General features: G+C 41.5%; 1 protein-coding gene and 1 pseudogene across 3 annotated transcripts in view; both read left to right on the top strand.

Moving 5' to 3' along the window:
* The first annotated feature begins 328 nt into the window (after positions 1–328).
* The window catches only part of TMEM200A (transmembrane protein 200A), a 77,392-nt gene continuing 58,831 nt past the window's right edge, over positions 329–18,889 (top strand). For all 3 annotated transcript variants that reach the window (XM_042446946.1, XM_042446944.1, XM_042446945.1), the window contains exon 1: positions 329–532. The gene's annotated coding sequence lies outside the window, so the exon portion shown is untranslated. The remainder of the gene's footprint in view (positions 533–18,889) is intronic.
* On the top strand, positions 16,692–16,810 carry LOC121920154 (annotated as a pseudogene).

Genomic DNA, 18,889 nt, shown 5'->3' with positions numbered 1-18,889 from the left:
AAGAAAGAAAGAAAAGAAAAAAGACGGGAAAGTTTGTAGTTCCCTGTGGCCCCCGAGTTCTCGACACAGCGCCCCTTCCGAGGGGTCCCTAGGCTGGAGGAGGCCGGGGCGTGGAGAGCGGCCTGGAGGTGGCTGGTTCCTGCGGGGTGCCTTGGAGCAGGCTCCCCTTCTTCTTTCTTCCCTGGGGAGGAAGGGCGCACTCTCTGGGAGGAGCCGGGAAAACTTTGGCAGCAGCCGCCTCCTGCTGCTCTCCCTCCTCCAGCGTTGCCTTGGGGCTCCGCTCGGGGGCAGGAAGGCAGCCAGCAGCCCCCGGCCCCTCCGTCTTCGCCAGCAGCAGCAGGAGGAGGAGGAGGAGGAGGCAGGCAGGGGCTTGGCCAGAGACCCCCGCCGCCAATGAGGGGGAAGGAGTGGAGGAGGAGGAGGAGGCTCCAGCAGCCCAGGGAAGAAGGAGCGCCAGAGGCGTCGCCGCTTTCGGAAGAGGAGGACACAGAAGGCGCGGCCTCCTCCGGGAACCTCACCTCCCTTCAGACAGGTAAGGCTCCTGGGGGAGAGGAGAGAGAGAGAGAGGGAAGAGAGGGAAGGAGGAAGGAAAGGAAGAGCGGAAAGAAAGAAAGAAGGAAGGGAGGAAAGGAAGAAAGAAAAGAAGGGAGAAAGGAAAGAATGGAAGAAAGAAAGAAGGAAGGAAGGAAGGCCCCTCCCCCGCCCTCTGCCTGCCCTTCTCCTCCTCTATGTCCAGGTGAGCAGAGGTCCTCCCCGCCAAGGAGGACCCCAAGACTCCTGCTAGCGATGCCCAAGAGTGCTTCTGCTCCAACTGGAGGCCCTCCTGGGATTCCTCCTGGACAGAAGGAGGAGGGATGGAGGGGCAGCTCCTGGACAAAGAGAACCACCTCGGGCGATGCTCCAAATGGAGGACCTTTGGGGGTTCCTCCTGGATTGAAGGAGGTGGAAATGGAGGGACAGCTCCTGGAAAGGGAGTCACCCTCATTTAAAACCACCAATGTGTGTATCTAAATGCATGCTTCTGAGTGATGCTCCAAAGGGAGGACCTTTTGGGATCGCCCTGGACAGGAGGAGGTGGAAATGGAGGACCTGTGTCCCCGGGATTGGTCTGCCTTCCTTCTGGCAGCGCCGCGATCCTTGGGATTCCTTCCCAGCAGCTGGAAGGCGCCTCCACTCTTTGTTCTCCCTCTCTGCCTCTTCAGAAAGAGAGAGATATAGGGCACCGTCCTCTTGCGGGGAAAGAGGTTGGCATAGATGCCTCCTTCGGGGGAAGGCTGCTATCTTTCCTTCCCAGAGGACCCCTGGGCGCCTGGCTCTGGGTGCAGCTGCTACACCTTCTTTTGTCTGGGGCTGAAGTCCTCCTGGCTGCTGGGGGGATGGGAAGGGGAGAGAGAGGTGCCGGAAAGGTTGGGGTTCTCCTAGGGGTGGTTTCCGTCTGTTTTTAAAAGAAATCTGGCTATTTATATGGAGGGTTTACACTCACGCAGGCTGCATGCACAGAGCGGTTGCTTTGCTGGGTGTTTGTCTGGAAGGGACACACACACAGAGAGAGATGGAAACTATCAAAGGGGGAACCTCCTTTTCTCTCCCATCATAGGATTCTGGTCTTAAATCGCCTTTAGAACTGCAGCCGGGATTGTCAGTTAATCAGCCAGATGGCGAGAATAAGAACAGTGTCACACTCAAATGACCTGCGAAGGAAGAGCTCAGCGGCCCATAGTTAAGGTTTCCAAATGTCTGGGCACTTTCTGCAAAATCTGGTCCGTCTGTTGCTCTGCAGAAGTGAGTCCAAAGTGTGGAGGCTTTCCATAGTCAAGCATTGTATGTCAGTTATGGAGTTGCACCTCTATTGTGTTCCTATAGAAGAATCATTAGTTTTTATCTAGGGAGGTTAGATGTAAACGTTGTCATTTTGTGCCTTCAAATTACTTCAGACTTATGGCGACCCAAAGGTGAAGCTATCAGGAGAAGGCTTGGTAAGATTTGTAGAGAGGGTTTTCCTTTACTTTCTTCTGAGGCTAAGAGAGTGTGACTTGCCCAAGTGGGTTTCCACAGACAAACAGGGATCTTAACCCTGGTCTCTCAAACCATTACAACACACTGGCTTTCTGTACATAAACGATCCGTGATGAAATGGAGCCACAAGTGGTACTAAAAACGAAAGCCTCCAGATGGTAAAATCCTCACGCAAATAAAGTTCGTGGAAGTTCTGCAAGTTGTCAGAAGGGAGACCGGATTTGATCCACGTTCTTCAGTGTGTCTCTTTCTGTGCTATCTGCTGTTCTTTGCAATCCCACAACCAAATATAGCAGTGAACTTGTGCGTTCTAGTCCTATACGCCCACTGACTTCGCAGTTAATGGCCACACTCCATGTGCAGGATCATACCCTGGGAACTATTTGATGCAATTTATCCTGCTTACTAAAACTGTTTATCAAGAGAAGTGACATGTTTTGCAATTTACTTCAGTAATATAATGTTGCATGATATGATGTACGTAAAACATACCCGAGTCCAATTGTCTACAAAAGGTAAAGGAGGAATTTTCATCAAAAAATATCTGTTTTTAAATGTTGCCTTATTCATCGCTACTCAAGTATACTCAGGGGGAGTATATTCTTATTAAACGGAAGCATGAATAGTTGAATCATTTTGCAGTGGTGCCTCTTCTTATTTCTAAAATGGAGCACTTTTACATCCACACTGCACTGCTGATAACATTTCTTTTTTTCAGCAAAATACTTGTTAAAATGCAATTAAGAGGCAATTTGGATAATTTAATGCCTGGGTAATAATTAACTTTTTGTCCTGAACAGAAAGCTGTGTTCACATGGAGAGAATCTCAAATACAGCTCTAGTGATTTGGTGAAGGAATCGTATGTATTTTGTATTGTGTTGGCATAGAAACATATTTTACTTGTTGCTCCTTTGTTGGTATCAGTGTGATTCAGAGGGAACTGTATTGCAAGGAGAGAAGGGAAAAGAATCCTGCCATGAGGACTCACTCTTCTCACTTGTGGAGAGACCAAATAAGGAACCCACTCATCCACACCTTGGTGTTATAAAGAGTGTACAAACAAGAGTGCAATTTCAGGTCTCAAGAGTGCATGAATGTGGAGAGCTCTTCACACCAGTAAACCAGTTGCTACCAATAGTTCTCCTGTGTGAGCCTATACTTTCGTGTACACACTTGCCTGTCTCAGCTTTCCTCAGTCTGGTGCCCTTCCAAATGTACTGGATGACACATTGGACACACTGGTTAGTGACTATGGAGTGCAACACATCTGGTGGGCACCAGGTTAGCCCAGACAAGTCTGGAGATTTGAATTAGGGGACACTTATACTTTGCCTCATTCACTGCTGATAAAATACACTCTTATGTTGGTCATTCCCTCTTGCTCCCTTATCCAAGCTAATGGAGAACTAAACCCCTCATCAAGTTTATAGGATGCTTTTCAATATTTCCTGATGTGGATGGGAATTTCTGTTGGAAAATCCTTGTACTCTATAATTTGGAAAAGGCACTCTTTGAATTCTGTCTCCCAGAAAGCTCCAGCCAGCATGGCCAGTGCCCATGGTGGCTGGAGGATTCCAGATGATCTAGTCCAGAAACAGCTCTACACAGCTCTCCGTAAGTGAATCATGTCTCCACAGTGGGGCAGGTCAGTATATGGAAAAAGATCCCACTTACACATTATAAGAGAAGGCAATTATACCACTATTAAGGACATAGGACATGAAGAAAAACTGCAAATTTCTCATCCACCCCAAGAAAAGTCTTGACAGACTGTTTGTTCTGACATGTGAGATCAAAAAAAGCAAGTATTTCCTTTCCTGTTTAAGGAGAGTTCCTCCCCCAGTGCCTGAACTCTATATCAGAAATGCACAGAAACCTGCTTTATACTGAGTCACATCTCTGGTCCATTCAGGTAATTGCTGTCGACACTATAGGTTTTGTGGGGGGGGGGGGAGGAGCTTTCTGGGCTATGTGGCCATGTTCTAGAACATGGCCACACAGCCCGAAAAACCCACAACCCCCCCCCCCCCGAAAAACTATGGATCCAGCTGTCTACACTGACTGGAAGTGTCTTCCCAAGATTTCAGAGGGGGCGGGATCTTTCCCATCTTCCCTGGGGATACTGAGGACTTTGAATCATAGAATCATAGCATTGGAAGAGACCACAAGGGCCATCCAGTCCAACCTCCTGGAATGTACATCCATGCACATGCAAACATACTCAGTGTAGAAAACAATGTAAAATTAATCTTAGAAATCTGTCTTTATGCAAGTGGCAGTCTTTCACATCACTGACTGTGATTTAGTGATGACTGTAGTATTGGCTAGAAAATCCAGTTGTTTAGATTGGAAGGGATCACCAAACAGATTGCCATGATCCTGGCACACCCAATGTCCAACCAAAAATTATCCTTGAGGAAGCACTTTAAAGATATTGCTCTAAGACTACAGTCTAAAGCTTTTCCACTGAGAAAAGGGAGCTGTTTCAGGATTCAAAGGACACCAGACTGGCTAGGGGAAACGGGACATGAAATAATATTCTAAATATACACTAATCTCAAAAGCAAAAGAGGGGAAGGAAGAGATAAAAATCATATTATTTTGAAGTGATGAGTCCAGTGCTCAGAAGAAAAGTGTTCCTGAGACTTGTAGCCTTAATTCTTTGTCCTTAAGCATGCTGTAGGCTATATGTCTTTCAGAGGAAAGAACTGGCAAAACCACCTCTGAGTATTCCTTGCCTAAGAAACCCTATGAAATTCATGAGGTTGTGCTGGTCTATGGGTGTAATAAAGATCCATTCATTCTGAGGTTGCCATACGTTGACAGCCGCTTGAAGGCACATGTTGTGTGCATGATCACTGGTACATTTCCAAAGCAACATCCCTTGCAGTAGGTACTGGTAGAAAATCAGTAATATTTCTCGGGGAGGCAAAGACTATATGTGTTTCATCTTTAGCAGTAGGGCAAGTCATAATTGTGGGGCAGATGGTTCCTCAAGAACCCTTCACTGTGAACCTTCATGAACTTGAATTGTAGTTGGTGTAAACAACAGTCCTTTCTGGACATCATTTCATAATTTAATTATTTAATTATGCAATAATTTGTAGATTAATTTTAACAAAGATATACCACATGATAAGAAAGTGTGAAAATTTTTCAATATGTTTCATGTGGCCCAGAACTTTTCAATTAAACTTTGTGGCTGCCTTAAAGGGATTAATTAAAAATGATCAGAGTGGTAAAATAACAATCATCCTATAAACTAATTAAATTTGGCACAAGTTAATGAGTTTCTAGAAAGAACTACAGCCTATTTGCACTGTAGGTGAAGGACTTTCATGGAAGAAGATTACTTTCCTTTAGAAAATGTGTACTGTAATTTAAAGCCACCGCTCTGCTATTGAACATATAGTTGGATCTCTTATCTGAGATCTTTAATTTACACAGTTGCATGGAAGTTTTGTAGCCACAGAGAGCTAGTGCGGTGCAGTGGTTTGACCAGTGGGCTAGGATCCAGATTCGAATCCCCGCAAGACCATGGAAACCCACTTGTGACCATGGGAAAATCACTCTCTCAGCCTCAGAAGAAGGCAAAGGCAAACTTTCTCTGAACAATCTGGCCAAGAAAACCCTTTGCAAGGGGTTGCCATAAATCAAAAATGATGTGGAGGCACAAGTCCAGACTTGATCTGGAAACCATTCCCTACGAAAAATGGTTTAGGAAGCCAGGGATATTTGTCTTGATAAAGAGGAGACTGAGTGGTGATACAATAGCCATGTTTAAATATGTGAAGCAATGTCCCGTAAAGAAGGGGCAAGCTTGTTTTCTGCTGCTCCAGAGACTAGAAGACAAGCCACTGGATTCAAATTACAGGAAAAAGTAGTCCACCTAAAAATGATAAACAGCTTTGTAATGGCAAAAGCAATTCAACAGTGAAACAGACTTTTGGGAGAGTGCTGGACTCTTTCTTTGGAGGTCTTTTAGCAGAGATTGAATGGCCATCTTTCAGGAGTACTTTAGTTGTGTATTACATATTTAGTTATGCATACTGTATTGTGTATTTTAGTTATGACCCTTGTGGTTCCTTCCAACTCTGTATTTCTATGATTCTAATGCCCACTGTGATTAGTGGAGCAATCTCAGCCACATATGTATGTCAGAAGAGACTTATATAGAACCCTATTGTAAGTAATAGTTCTGTCCTGCCATGTTGGCATATTAGCACTGAATTTTTCTTCCAGAAATCATTTTATGCTGCAGATGTTATTGTTACGTAATAAACATGTTAATTTGTTTCATTGTGTTATTGTGTTGTTGTTGTTTCTTATCAGCATTTCTGACTTATGGCAACCCTAAGGAGAAACTATCATGGGAGTTTTCTGGGTAATATATGTTCAGAGGGGGTTTGCATTTGCCTTCCCCTGAGGTTGAGAGAATGTGACTTGCTCAAGGTCCCCCAAGCAGGGATTTGAACCAAGGTCTCCAGGGCCACAGTCCAGCACTCAAGCCAATACATGATGGCTCTCACTGAATTGTGTGTGTGTGTGCACGCGCGTGCGCGTATATAGTGAATTCAGTGTAAGGTATGACTTCCAGTGTTTTTTCCTGGCTTTCCTCATTTGCTTTTGCCACCTCTTAACATGTCAGTGAGAAAAGTTCCACTTGTTTAATTTCTGCATTTCATATGGCTTTTTAAAAGCATAACATAGGATAAAAAAAGAAATAGAAATCCTGCTGAAATTTATACCTGTTGGTAGGCGGGATATAAATGGAAAAATAAATGTTTAGTGGCCTTGTTCCATCCTGAGCTCTTAAATAATCTGACAAGTCTAGGGCTAAACCATTAGAACTATTTTTTTTCTCATTTTAAGCTAAGTGGATACATCTGAAAGCAGCAACTAGAAACTATATTCACACTTTCACATCCATACTGCCAGTAACTTGTACTTCACATAAGTTGATAATAAAGTGGTCCCTCCACATTTTCTGGGGTTAGGGGTGAAGAACCCCTGTGAATGTAGAAAAACCATGAATAAAAACAGAACACTATTCTTTGAATGGGGACACTCTCTAGGAATCTAAAGGTCTTTCAGTGCAACTTTATGGGCAACATCTGTCAGACGTTGATCACGAAATCATGCTGGAGGACCTACAAATCCTTCAAAAAGTGTTTTCTCTAGGAAACTCTAGGTTCTCTGGCACAACTCTGGTCAACTTCTGGCAGAGTTGGACTGGGGGACCTAGAAATTCCTAGAGAGGACATATAAAATGAAAACCATAAGTAAACCAACAAAAGTCAAAACTTCAGATGTGGAAGGACAACAGTAAACACTTGGTGAGGAAGAAAGGAAAACTGCCTTTAAAATTTAAAGCAACAATGAAGCAGGCATGGTACTTATGCATAGTTCCATAGCACACTTAAATCTTGTAGCTAATTATTAAAGTTTGAAAGGTTCCCCTCCTTAAAAATTCATATTTATAAGCAGAATTGGTGCTCACAGGCTGTAGGTGTTTAAAGGAATCTACTTGCTAGACTAGCACTGATATAGGTGTGACAAATGCTTCATGAAATGTGAACCCACTATTACTTGGTGACAAATTCCATTAAAATCATCAAAACATAATTTTAAAATGGAACTAAGGTGTTAGATGTGAGCCCTATGTCTTCGTTTTCTGTTAGCCGTAAAATCTGTTTCTTTGTTCAGTCAGTTTTATAGTTGCTTTCTGCATGTTTTCTCTAGTGTTCAGTATCTATAACCTTATTAGGATATTATCTCTGCAAAATACGTATGAGACATTTGCCCATACATACCTAAAATCAACTTAAAACTGTGAAAGCTTGGCTTGTCCTTAAGCTAGTCAACGTCAGTGTTTACTCCTTTCTTAGTGAGTCACTTCAGGCTGCGGAATTCTCTTCCACAGGAGGTTTGGCAGCCCCTACTTTCTTCTTCAGACAGTCTTTTGGCTCTTAACACATGTGAGAGAATGATTTTTTTTAATGTAATGTAATGTTCATCTTTTAACTTATATTTTAAATGCATTTCAAATTGTTTTAACTTTGTGCCTTTAATCACATAATCATAGAGTTGGAAGAGGCCGCATAAGCCATAGATGCCAACCCTCATATCCTGTGCTACAGTCAGCAAGTGACCAGAGAGTTCATATCCTGTGCTACAGTCAGCAAGTGACCAGAGAGTCAAGTGGTTGTACGGCAAAGAGCTGTAGGGTAGTCCATCAAGCCCAAGCCATTTGCAGGTTATCTAGCAAAAGGAAGAGAAGAACAAGAGCAAGCCAGTCCAGAAGACATTGCATCAAGCCACAGCATCATCAGTTGCAACATCAAGTGTACAGGAGTGCTGAGAGTGCTACCAGCCACCAAGAAAAGATTGATGCAATCAACAAAGGCCGAAAACAGACTGGCCACAAAAAGCAGCTTCTGGCTGTTTTGGGGACGTGGTGTTCAGATGACACATGCCCCCAAAGCAGTCAGAAGGCACTCCAAGACCATGAAAGGCGGCCTGAAGCCACCAGAAAAAGGAGCAGATTTAATTTTGTCCTGGCGGTGGCTGGTTTGGGATTGGGAGGTGGCCCACTTTGAGAGCAGGCCATATGGTCTGCGTAGTCCTGGGCCAATCGTGTCTGGAGCAGCCAGAGGATGCTTTTTGCTGCCCGTCTGCTTGGACCAAAGACACCAGGGAGGTGGCTGGGAGATTTATAGGCAGCTGTCTCTGGACATTAGGTGCTTAATTAGTCAGTGATTCCTATTTAACAAAGACTGGGACTTACAAAGCCTTTCCTTATCTCTTCTGTAATCTTCAAAGGAAGGAGGTGCATCTTTGACATCTGCCACATCCTGCTGGGGAGTGGACCCCCCCAGCTGTTTCAGCCCCCAATTCCTCAGACTGAGGGACCTGCCATTAGCTGAAACCATAAATGTCTGTCACTTTGACACCTCTGTGTCTGATTCTTCAGATTCTAGAGGGTAAATTATGATACCCCAGCTCAAAACAGTAACACCAGGTAGACTTGAGCATGCCCAGCAGGTCGCTGTCTAGCCTCTTTTTGAAGATGTCCAGAGAGAGAGAGACCCACCACTCATCTAGGTAATTGGTTCCATTGTCCAACTGCTCTTGCTGACATGAAATTTTAATAAAAATATACCCTCCCATACCTTAAAACCATTAGACCAGGTCCTATCCTCTGAGGCAGCAGAAAACAAATCTGCACCTTCTTCTCTGTGACAGCCCTTTAGATATTTAAAGAGTGTCATCCCTTAGTCTTCTCTACACCAAGCTGAACATGCCCACCTCCCTCAACTTTTTCTCATATGTTTGTTCTCTATAGTTCTTATCATACCTGTTGCCATTCTTTGAAGCTTCTATAATTTGTAAATATCCTCTTTAAAATGAAGCATCCAAAACTAACAGCAGTACTCCAGTTGAGTCCTGACTAGCATAGCATATAATAGGACTGCTAATTTCCTTGGCTTGGAAACTATGCTTCTGTTAATGCAGTCTAAAATGTTTGCCTTGGAGCATGGCTCATGTTCAGTTTATGATTAACAGTAATCCTAAAATGTTTTTCACATATACTACTGCTAAGCCAAATATCCCTCACCCTCTACCTGTGCATTTGGTTTTTGTGGCCTAACTGTAGAATTTTGCATTTGTCTCATGCTATTAGTACTGAGTATGCAATATAATTATTTATTTAATTTTAAAAAACCTTTGTATAATAAGATTTTAGCTGTACTTTGTTTTAATTTGTTGCAAGCTGCCTTGGGTCCTGTGTTTGAAGGAAGTTGGTATATTATTATAGATAGATAGATAGATAGATAGATAGATAGATAGATAGATAGATAGATGTTTGTACAGACCAGAAGAGTATGGGTAGAAAGTATTTCCTAACATAAATAATTAGAAATATGAGTAAATCTTTGTTTTTAAGTGCTCCACACGCACTTCTTCTCTAGAGTCGTTGGGAAATGAGGGAAACTGTTGGGTGATTTAAGTTTCCTAAGGCTTCAGCCTTTGTTAAGGAAACAAAAATATTTAAATATCAAAAACGTGAAAGCAAAGCCTGTTAGGGTCTAACTTTAACAGAGTAGCAGAACACGAGTAGCTTGTAGTTCAAACAAAAGTTTACTAATGGTTTTAATCTATATATACATGAAGGCTATATTCTAATCTAGCTAGTGAATAGTTCAGGTAAAAAGAAATCTTTGGCCCAGTACAGACGGGACTATTTGGGTGCCCTCGACATGTGCTAGGGGTTGGCCGAGGGTGCTCTGCCCACACGTGCCTCAACCCTAGCACATGATGAGGGTGTAACAATGGTGGTGCCCTGTACAGGTGGGTGCCGCCATTGTTATGTGCAGGATGCCTAGCGTCCACACGTCATTGTGCCATTATGACGTTGCGAGTGCACCATTGGCACACTGCAGCATCATAATCGCACTGCAAGAAGAACCCGCTTTTTGTGGGTTCTTTTTGTTCCGTGGGGAAGTCCCACGGTCTGCAGGCTGCGGATTCCCCGTGGAGCAAAACTAAGTGCTGGCAGATGGCCCTTTTGGGGTAGTCTGTACTGGGCCTTTATCTCACCAGCTTTCCAAAGAAAGTTGAGAGAGGAAGAAAATGGGAAAATGCAGTGCAGGAGAAAATCGTCAAGAAAATGTACGTTATCGAGTGTTAGCTCTTTTCTAAAAGGGGGAGTGACCTAAATCACATGGTTAGTTTAAATGAGAGGGGGGATTTATATGCAGGAAATCCCTATCTATCTAAAGAGGGGGAAAGAGAATACAAAAATCTTCCAACAAAACCCAGGATTTTGTTTCATATTACTTTTTTTGGCTTTTTGTTAGAAATCCTATTTATAATCACAATTTATACTGAAATATAAATCAAGCAAATTTGGTAAAAAGTTGACCTTAAAAACCAGGTTCAGTTTATGTATGTAGAGCGATGTTGGTTTTCTAACTGTTGAGGCTGCCTCATCCAGCTTGGGAGAGAAGGATGGAGGAAAGGCCCTAGAGTGCTCCAAGTTGGGAAGAATTCACTGGATTGGTTTTCAATGATTTTTGTTGTTAACTGCCCTTGAGTTGATTTCCATCCATGGTGACCCTGTGGCTGAGACATCTTCAAGACTTCTTGTCCTCCACTGCTCTGCTTAGTTCCTGCAAACTCATACCTGTGACCTCCCTAACAGAGTCCATCTATCTGCATGAAAACTTCCTCTTTTTCTGCTTCCTTCTACCTTTCCTAGCATTGTTGTTTTTTTCCAATGAGTTGTGCCTTCTTGTGATGTGTCCGAAGTACGACAGCCTGAGTTTTCAATGATCAACTCCCTCACTACACCCCCCAGTGACCTGATATGGTGTGACTATTCTGGATGGTTTTTCAGGGACCATCAGAGTGATTGCACCAGATCGGGGACCCAGGGGTGGGTTTGAGGGAGCTTTTGATGCTTGCAAATTACAAACAAGTTTCAGATGGTGCTAAGGCCTTCATTTAAACTAGTTTAATACTGCAATAAATCCAAGCACAGGCCTACAATCCATTACATTAATAATACAGGTTGTGTCTCCCTTATCTGAAATGCTTGGTACCAAAAGTGTTTTGGATTTTGGATTTTTTCAGATTCTGGAATACTTGCACATATATAATGACATATCTTGGAGATGGGACCAATTTCTAAACATGAAATTCATTTATGTTTCATATATAATTTGTAAACATACCCTGAAGGTAATTTTGTACATAATATTTTAAATAATTTTGTACATGAAACAGCTTGTGTACACTATACTGGAAGCAAATTTGCCACTCTCTTAGCAACCCATGTGGACAATTTTGCTTTTTGGAATATTTTTCGGATTTCAGAATTCCAAATAAGTGGTACTATGCCTGTATAGTACTTTAAAATAGAACAATTAGTTCTTGCTCTCTGCAAAATGGGCTTTGAAAAGAAAATGAGGGCTTCTTGCATGGCATTATTCAAACTAAAAGTTATTGAACATACAAAGATATCCAATGATTCTTTAGATGTGAGAGAATTTGGCTTCAATTAAAAAATTGTAAGAGACTGGAGAAAAAAAGAGATGCACTGCAAAAATCTGGATGTCAAGGAAAGTGCTGCATTGCAAACCTGTATGTTTTGATGAAATTACAAGAGAATCTGAATGGTCAGGTCACAGAATGCAGACAAAATGACAACATTGTGACTTGATCTAGCATTTGGATAAGGGTGCTTCAGCTGGCAAAATAACTAAAACATTCAGTGAACGAAGGCACTGCACAGTTCAAAGCATCAACTGCTTGCTGTATGCTGTTCCTGAACCTCTATGAATTGTCCCTTCACCAGCCAACAAAGATCTCACATAAGCTGCCTAATTGAATGAAAAGGTCATTCTGTACTATACATTTCTTATAAAGCAGAGAGAAAAGAATAACATTGATATTGCTAATGTTGGTAATATGGATGGAATCTCAATGACTTTTGATATGCCTGTTGATCAAACTGCAAGCACTGATGAAAAGACCGATTTCACAGTCATTCTATCTTGTCTGGCACATGGCACAAAGTTGAGCCCAGCAACAATATTTAAAAGAAAAACAATGTCAAAGAATTAAATAACTCCAGCAGGCATAACTGTTCATGTTCACCCTAATGGCTGGCTGGATGTGCAGTGTGTGGGGTAGGTGACCAGGCATGAGGCTAAGATCACAATTGTTCCTATTGGTGTGGGATATGTTCAATGCACATACCATTCAAGATGTCAAGGACCAAGCAAAGAAAATGGAGTGATTTATCATGAGCAGCAATTCCAGGTGGCATAACACTGAGGTTGCAGCTCTTGGATGTTTGTCTCAACAAGGCATTCAAGGACTGACTGTGCAATATATGGCAACAATGGATGTGTTCTGGTCAAACAGAGTTAACAAAAGCAGGTAACCTGATGAAACCAGATATTGATTTGGTAATGAAATGAGTAAAGGATTCTTGGGATTCAACACCAGAAATAGTGAAGAAGTCATTCCTGAAATGTGGCATTAACAATGCTATAGATGGCACAAAAGACAATCCCATCTATGAAGACAAACATGGATCGACCTTAGATAATGATTTAATGGATTGTGGATGGTACAGATGATGTTTATGCCAATGATGTCACCTAAGAACAGTTCCAATGTTTATTCAGTTATTCCAGCAAAGAGAAATCAGGCTTTTTTGGGGTTAAAATCAGGCAAAGTTACTATACTAAAGTTTAAGGCTGTAATCATTGCTAATCTAGCTGCCATTTTCTTTGTTTTGCCTTTCCATCCTTTTTGACATGTTTGTGTTTTCTTAGTTCCACTCATGCCTGGTCAACTCCCACACACATCACACAGCTATTATTGACCATAGTTCCCTCCTCATCCATCCAGCTTTTAGGGTGGGCACAGCTACAGTATGCCTGCCAGATTTTTGTAGGTTCTTTGGCATTGTTTTCCTTTGATTCATTTTTTACATCCTTTGTTACATGCTCCTAGGTTTTATCCTCAACTTATCCATGGGTCATATCAGAAGCCATAATTCTTGGCTCCAAAACCTGCCCTCAGTTTATACATGAGGTCATTTTATATATGAGTATATACTGTATGGTAACTATAGTCTGGATTGGTTTACTGGTTTGTTTAACAAACTATACCCTATTTTCAGCCACAATTACTGGCACATAAATACATGATAAGGATCTGCTAAGACAGAACTGAATCCTGCCTCTCTGAAGAATCCCCTTCTTTGATTATGTAGAGAGGGGACACAGGATAATGGATTTCACTCCTCATCACTTTGTACTGGCTCATTTTGCTCATTCCTATAATATAAGACAAGGTTTAATGTTTCATGGGAAAGCAACCTAAGATTAATTAGAGAGTTCTTGGTTTAATCATAGTTCACATGAAAGTTTTCAATGCAGAAGTAATTAAATGAGACATTAACCTGGCCATGATGTAAAAAAAGCACTCAGTTTGAAAGAGCAAAGTGTGGGACCATCAACCTATAGCCAATTGCTAGTGTCAACTGGAGTAGACCCATTGAATCAATTAGCAAATGGTAAATTACCCTGGTAAATCCCATTGATTCAGTGGATCTATTCTTGATGAGACTAGCAACTTGACATAAACCATACTCTGTTTTCACAACATACTATTAACCTGTCATATTAATATATTTCCTCCTTCAATGCACATACACACATAACACAACCACATTCTTTAATGTTTTGTTCTTATTGGCCCAAAGCAGGTGGGCCAAAAGGTACAGTTTCTGGCCACTTTGGGGGCACGGTGTGCAGATAACACATGCCCTCAGATCGAGTGGAAGCTACTCTGAGGCCACTTAAGGTGACCTGAAGCTGCTGGCAAAAGGATTGGAAAAAATTGCTACTGCTGGCAGCTCATTTGGGACCTTGGCGGCAGCCTGCATTCAGAGTGGGCCATCCAGTTGCTGCAGTCCCCAATCAATTGGAGAAGATTGGGGCTGGAGTGGCCAGAGGCCACTGCAATCTGCCAGTCTTCTTCAACCCATTGTTTTATTTACCTGTGTATATATTTTCTCATTTGCTAGCTTATGTGCTTCACCTCTGCAATGTTGACCATAGTATTCATTTGAAAATATAATGGGATTCTGAAGGGCCATAGCATATTTCTTGATCATACAGTAGGTCCTCCTTATCTGCAAAATTGCCACCCATAGATTTGAGAATCCGCAGATGGCAAGCTTGTATTGCAGCCAATGGTGGCACGGATGCAGCTGTGCCACCATTGGAGACAAAGGTCCCTTGCCTCCTCCACCTTCCCTCCCTCCACCTTCCTCCTTCCTCCCCTCCCTCCCTCCTTTTTTACCTGCTTCCCTCCTTCCTCTCCACCCCGGATGATAACTGAGCAAGATTTACAGGCTGGTCCACCATCACATAGGTCCATCATCACATCAGCAGTCATTTTGTGTTTCAGCATTTTAAGTTGGTATGGCTATTAAAAGTAATTTGTGTAGGGTTTATGCATACAGCTGATTTTAAAATTAACATTAGTATCAATTTACTTTGAAACTGAACTTGGACACTGGACAATCTTTCAAATAGAAGACACTCCTCTGTAAAGTAAGGTCGTGGCGGTCTCTTCCAACTCTATGATTCTGTGATTCTATGATTCAGCATGTGGAGAGGTTGTGGGGGGGGGGGATACCAAAGTTTACAGAAGTACAAAAAAACAAACAAAAAAAAAACCCAAACACTTTAGGTGAAAAAGAAATCCTAAGTTGATGACACCCTCAAAAGCTGCTCAGTGAGAACTGAGAATGCTCAGTGTCCACAGAATGGTAACTGCTGTGTTGGGTGGAGGTGGTAAATGACATGGCAGGGAATGGGATAGAATACTGAAAATCCATATTCTGTGTTGTGTTCATTCAGAAATGGCATATAATGCATGCTCACATATTCATACAAGGAACACTTATCTGATTTAGAAATCCCTTCAGCTTTGAATATTGCTGCACTATAGCTGGAGCATATGTCTGATGCAAATGCTCCATCAGGTTAGTTTTACGATGAGATAGAATGACTCACTGGCATGGGGTGGGGAGATGGCAAAGGTTTGGAAAATACAGCTTGTGTACTTTCCATTCCTAAAATAACCTGCTTTCTTCAAAGACAGTAGAGCTCAATTACCACTCTGCCAGTGTTGATGTTTCTGTGGTCAGTTCAATTAGCTTCCTTACATGGATGAAAGATGGCATATCTCCTTTGCCTGAGGCAGAAAAAATGTCTTGATATAGTTCAAGATGTAGTTGCCACATAGAAATCAATCTTAGCCTTATCCTTACCATATAGATTAAGATGTATGTCCTATAGAATTTTACAGAGTCTTACTTTATGTAAATAGTTTAAGACTGTATAGCTTAAATCAATGGTGTGAATTTATCTGCAACAGGCATGAGGAACCAATGGTGTGGAACAATGAGATCTGCAGTCAAACAACGTCTGGAAGGCCACATATTTCCCATCCTTGATCTACAAGGATTGCTTTATGTGGGTGTGTGTGCATACATGTGCATGCATACATACATACATACTGTAGGTACATACAGACACATTTTCCAAAGAATAGCTGACTTTTCTCTGTAGGTTCTTAAAAGAAAAGTGAGGGAAAGAGGCGGAGTAAATGTCTTATTCTCCTATTTACTAGCATACAAGAAATGCTGTACTGTGCTTATTGGGTCTTATGCTGAAGAAGGGTTTCCCTTTCTCACCCACTCAGCACTTCACTTTATAAAAGCAGCAATTATTACTTGGCAACTCTGTGAATGCAATGACTGTCGCTCTTTAGGGAGAAGTTGAACTTTTCCTGCCTTTGATCTTATTTGAAAGAAATGAAGGAAGCACATAGAAATTGTTCATTGTGTTGAGTAATGAGTGGAGGGGAGGAAATTCTTGTTAGTTTTCTAGAACCGGAATCCTGCAGGAGATTTCTTTAGAGAGGTAAACCTTTCTTGTCCCAGAATTAGGGACATAGACAAGGTGGTTTTTTACACTGTGATGACCAACTGATAACCACACATGCACCCAACCAAATATAACACAAAGCTATAGGATAGTATCTTTTTTAAAAAAAGTATTACTAACTTTAAAAAAAAGTATTACTATCAGAAAGGAGAGAAGATAAACACTTCCCTTGATAAAGACTGAAGAATTCCCAATGTCCTGTACAATAAGGATATGGTTAAGGCATTGCTACTTTATGGCATCTAATCACATTGAAGAGCCAATATGGCATAGTGGTTTGAGTGCTAAATTATGACTCTGGGAGACCAGGGTTTCAGTCCCTGCTCAGCCATGGAAATGACCATGGACATGTCATATTCTGAACTTTTCTAGAGCTTCCCTGATTGACAGCTCAAACTTTTGTCAAGGCCTTGGAAACACACAATATTACCTATAAAGAAAGGTAAGCTGAATGTCTGTTCTAAGATCTCTTGTTAGAGATGTGAAGCAAAATCTCCCACAATCAACCTCGCTGATTCACAACATGATCATAGGAATCTCCTTATACTGACTCAGGTCACTAGCCCATTATTGTTGGTTCTGATTGGCAGCAATGGCTCTTCAGGATTTCAGGCAGGATTCTTCCCTAGCCCTGTCTGGGGATCATTGGTATTCCCTGCTGGTAGTTTCCTATTCAAATATTAAGCAAACTCTACTGAGCCTACATAGTTTACTGGATCAGATAATAATGGGCATGTTCGGGGCATTATGATGGAATATGATACTACACTGGCTTTTGCAATAAATACTTTCTACCCATGGAATATATTTTTATTTTAAGCAACAATAAGTGAAAACACCTATACGCCCCACAGCATAATGTAAAGCATATGATGCAGTCACCTGAATGCAGAGCCAGACATTTTAAATTTGGGTGGCCCAAGTATGATGAGAGTGTCCAACACAGTTAATTTAAAACTAGGTGCATAGATAAAGTATGATGCTTGTAAGTATATATTTAAATGATGCCATCAGACCATCTGGTAGGAAATAAATATGCAGGAAGGCAAGTTCAGCCCAGTGAAGTCATTGATCTGTCCATCTTTGCTCAGGGAAGAAAGGTGTAGGGATTTTGAAGAAATGTGGGTGTCCATGCTGCCTCCCCTGTGGTTATAAGCTAGAAACCCATTCTTGGAATTAATCAAATTAGGATCTGGTCAATGGATAGATGGGAGAATACCCTGGAATGTGGTAGGCTCCACGAATAGAAGAAAATTGCAGTGTAAGTATGCCAAATAAGTGAATCAGTAGTGTTTTATCTGTACATGCAATTCATACTTTCTTCTTTTTTTTGGACCATCCTCTTCCTTGTTAGACTTTAAAAAAAAACCTTTAGCCAAAATGGATCCAAGCACCATTTAGTAAGGACTGTGATTCACAGTAACCTGGGATTAAGAGAGGGGTTAATTAAATAGTGAAATTTAATAAGGTACTGTTGAATCAGGATAACAGTCCTGAAAAATCAACTTCAATTGTTTAGCCCAGGGAGTGTAACAAAGCTGAGTCAAGTGGAATATATGTCTTATTTGCTGAATTACAGTAGCTTCATGCCGGTCTGGATTCATTAGGCAATGTTTTATGGTGTGATGGAGGAGTCTTTGTTTGTCATTGTTACTACTGTCTTGAAGTCTAACACTAGGAACCAATTTGTTAAGTTCACCAGTTAAATGGTCTTGTTATTTGAGATAGTTTGACTCCTTCCTGTTTTTATGTAAGGTAATAAGATGGTGATATTACTTCCCAAAAGCAGAGCCTGGAATATTATTCTTAATAAATTAGTATTAGTCGATACTTAATTTTTTTTGTTACTTCTTACTTTGCAGATAGCACGTTTCTGACAGAGAATAATAGAATTGTAGAGTTGGAGTACAAGGGCCATCCAGTCCAACCCTTTGCCATGCAGGAATATACAGTTAAAACACTCCTGACAGATGGCTATCCAGCCTCTTTTTTAAAACCTGCAAAGGAGGAGACTCCACCACACTCTGAGGCAGTTATTCCACTGTCCAACAGCTCATACTATCAGAAAGTTCTTAGTGTTTATAGAAACTTTTTCTATAGTTTGAACACATTGCTTTAGTCTCTGGAGCAGCAGAAAACAACCTTGCTCTATCCTCAATATGACGTCTTTTCAAATATTTAAACATTAAACATTGCTATCATGTCATCTCTTAACATCCTCATCCTCATGTTAAACATACTCTTAGCCACTCCTCATAGGGCATGGATTTCATGATTTTTAAGTTGTTTTTTAAAATTAAAATGTACATAAAAATAGAAAGATGGCAAAAAT

The sequence above is a fragment of the Sceloporus undulatus genome, chromosome 1, assembly GCF_019175285.1.
Source record: "Sceloporus undulatus isolate JIND9_A2432 ecotype Alabama chromosome 1, SceUnd_v1.1, whole genome shotgun sequence".
Classification (NCBI taxonomy): Eukaryota; Metazoa; Chordata; class Lepidosauria; order Squamata; family Phrynosomatidae; genus Sceloporus; species Sceloporus undulatus.
Note: the sequence above shows the minus strand (reverse complement) of the source record. Positions and strands in the feature narration are given on the sequence as shown.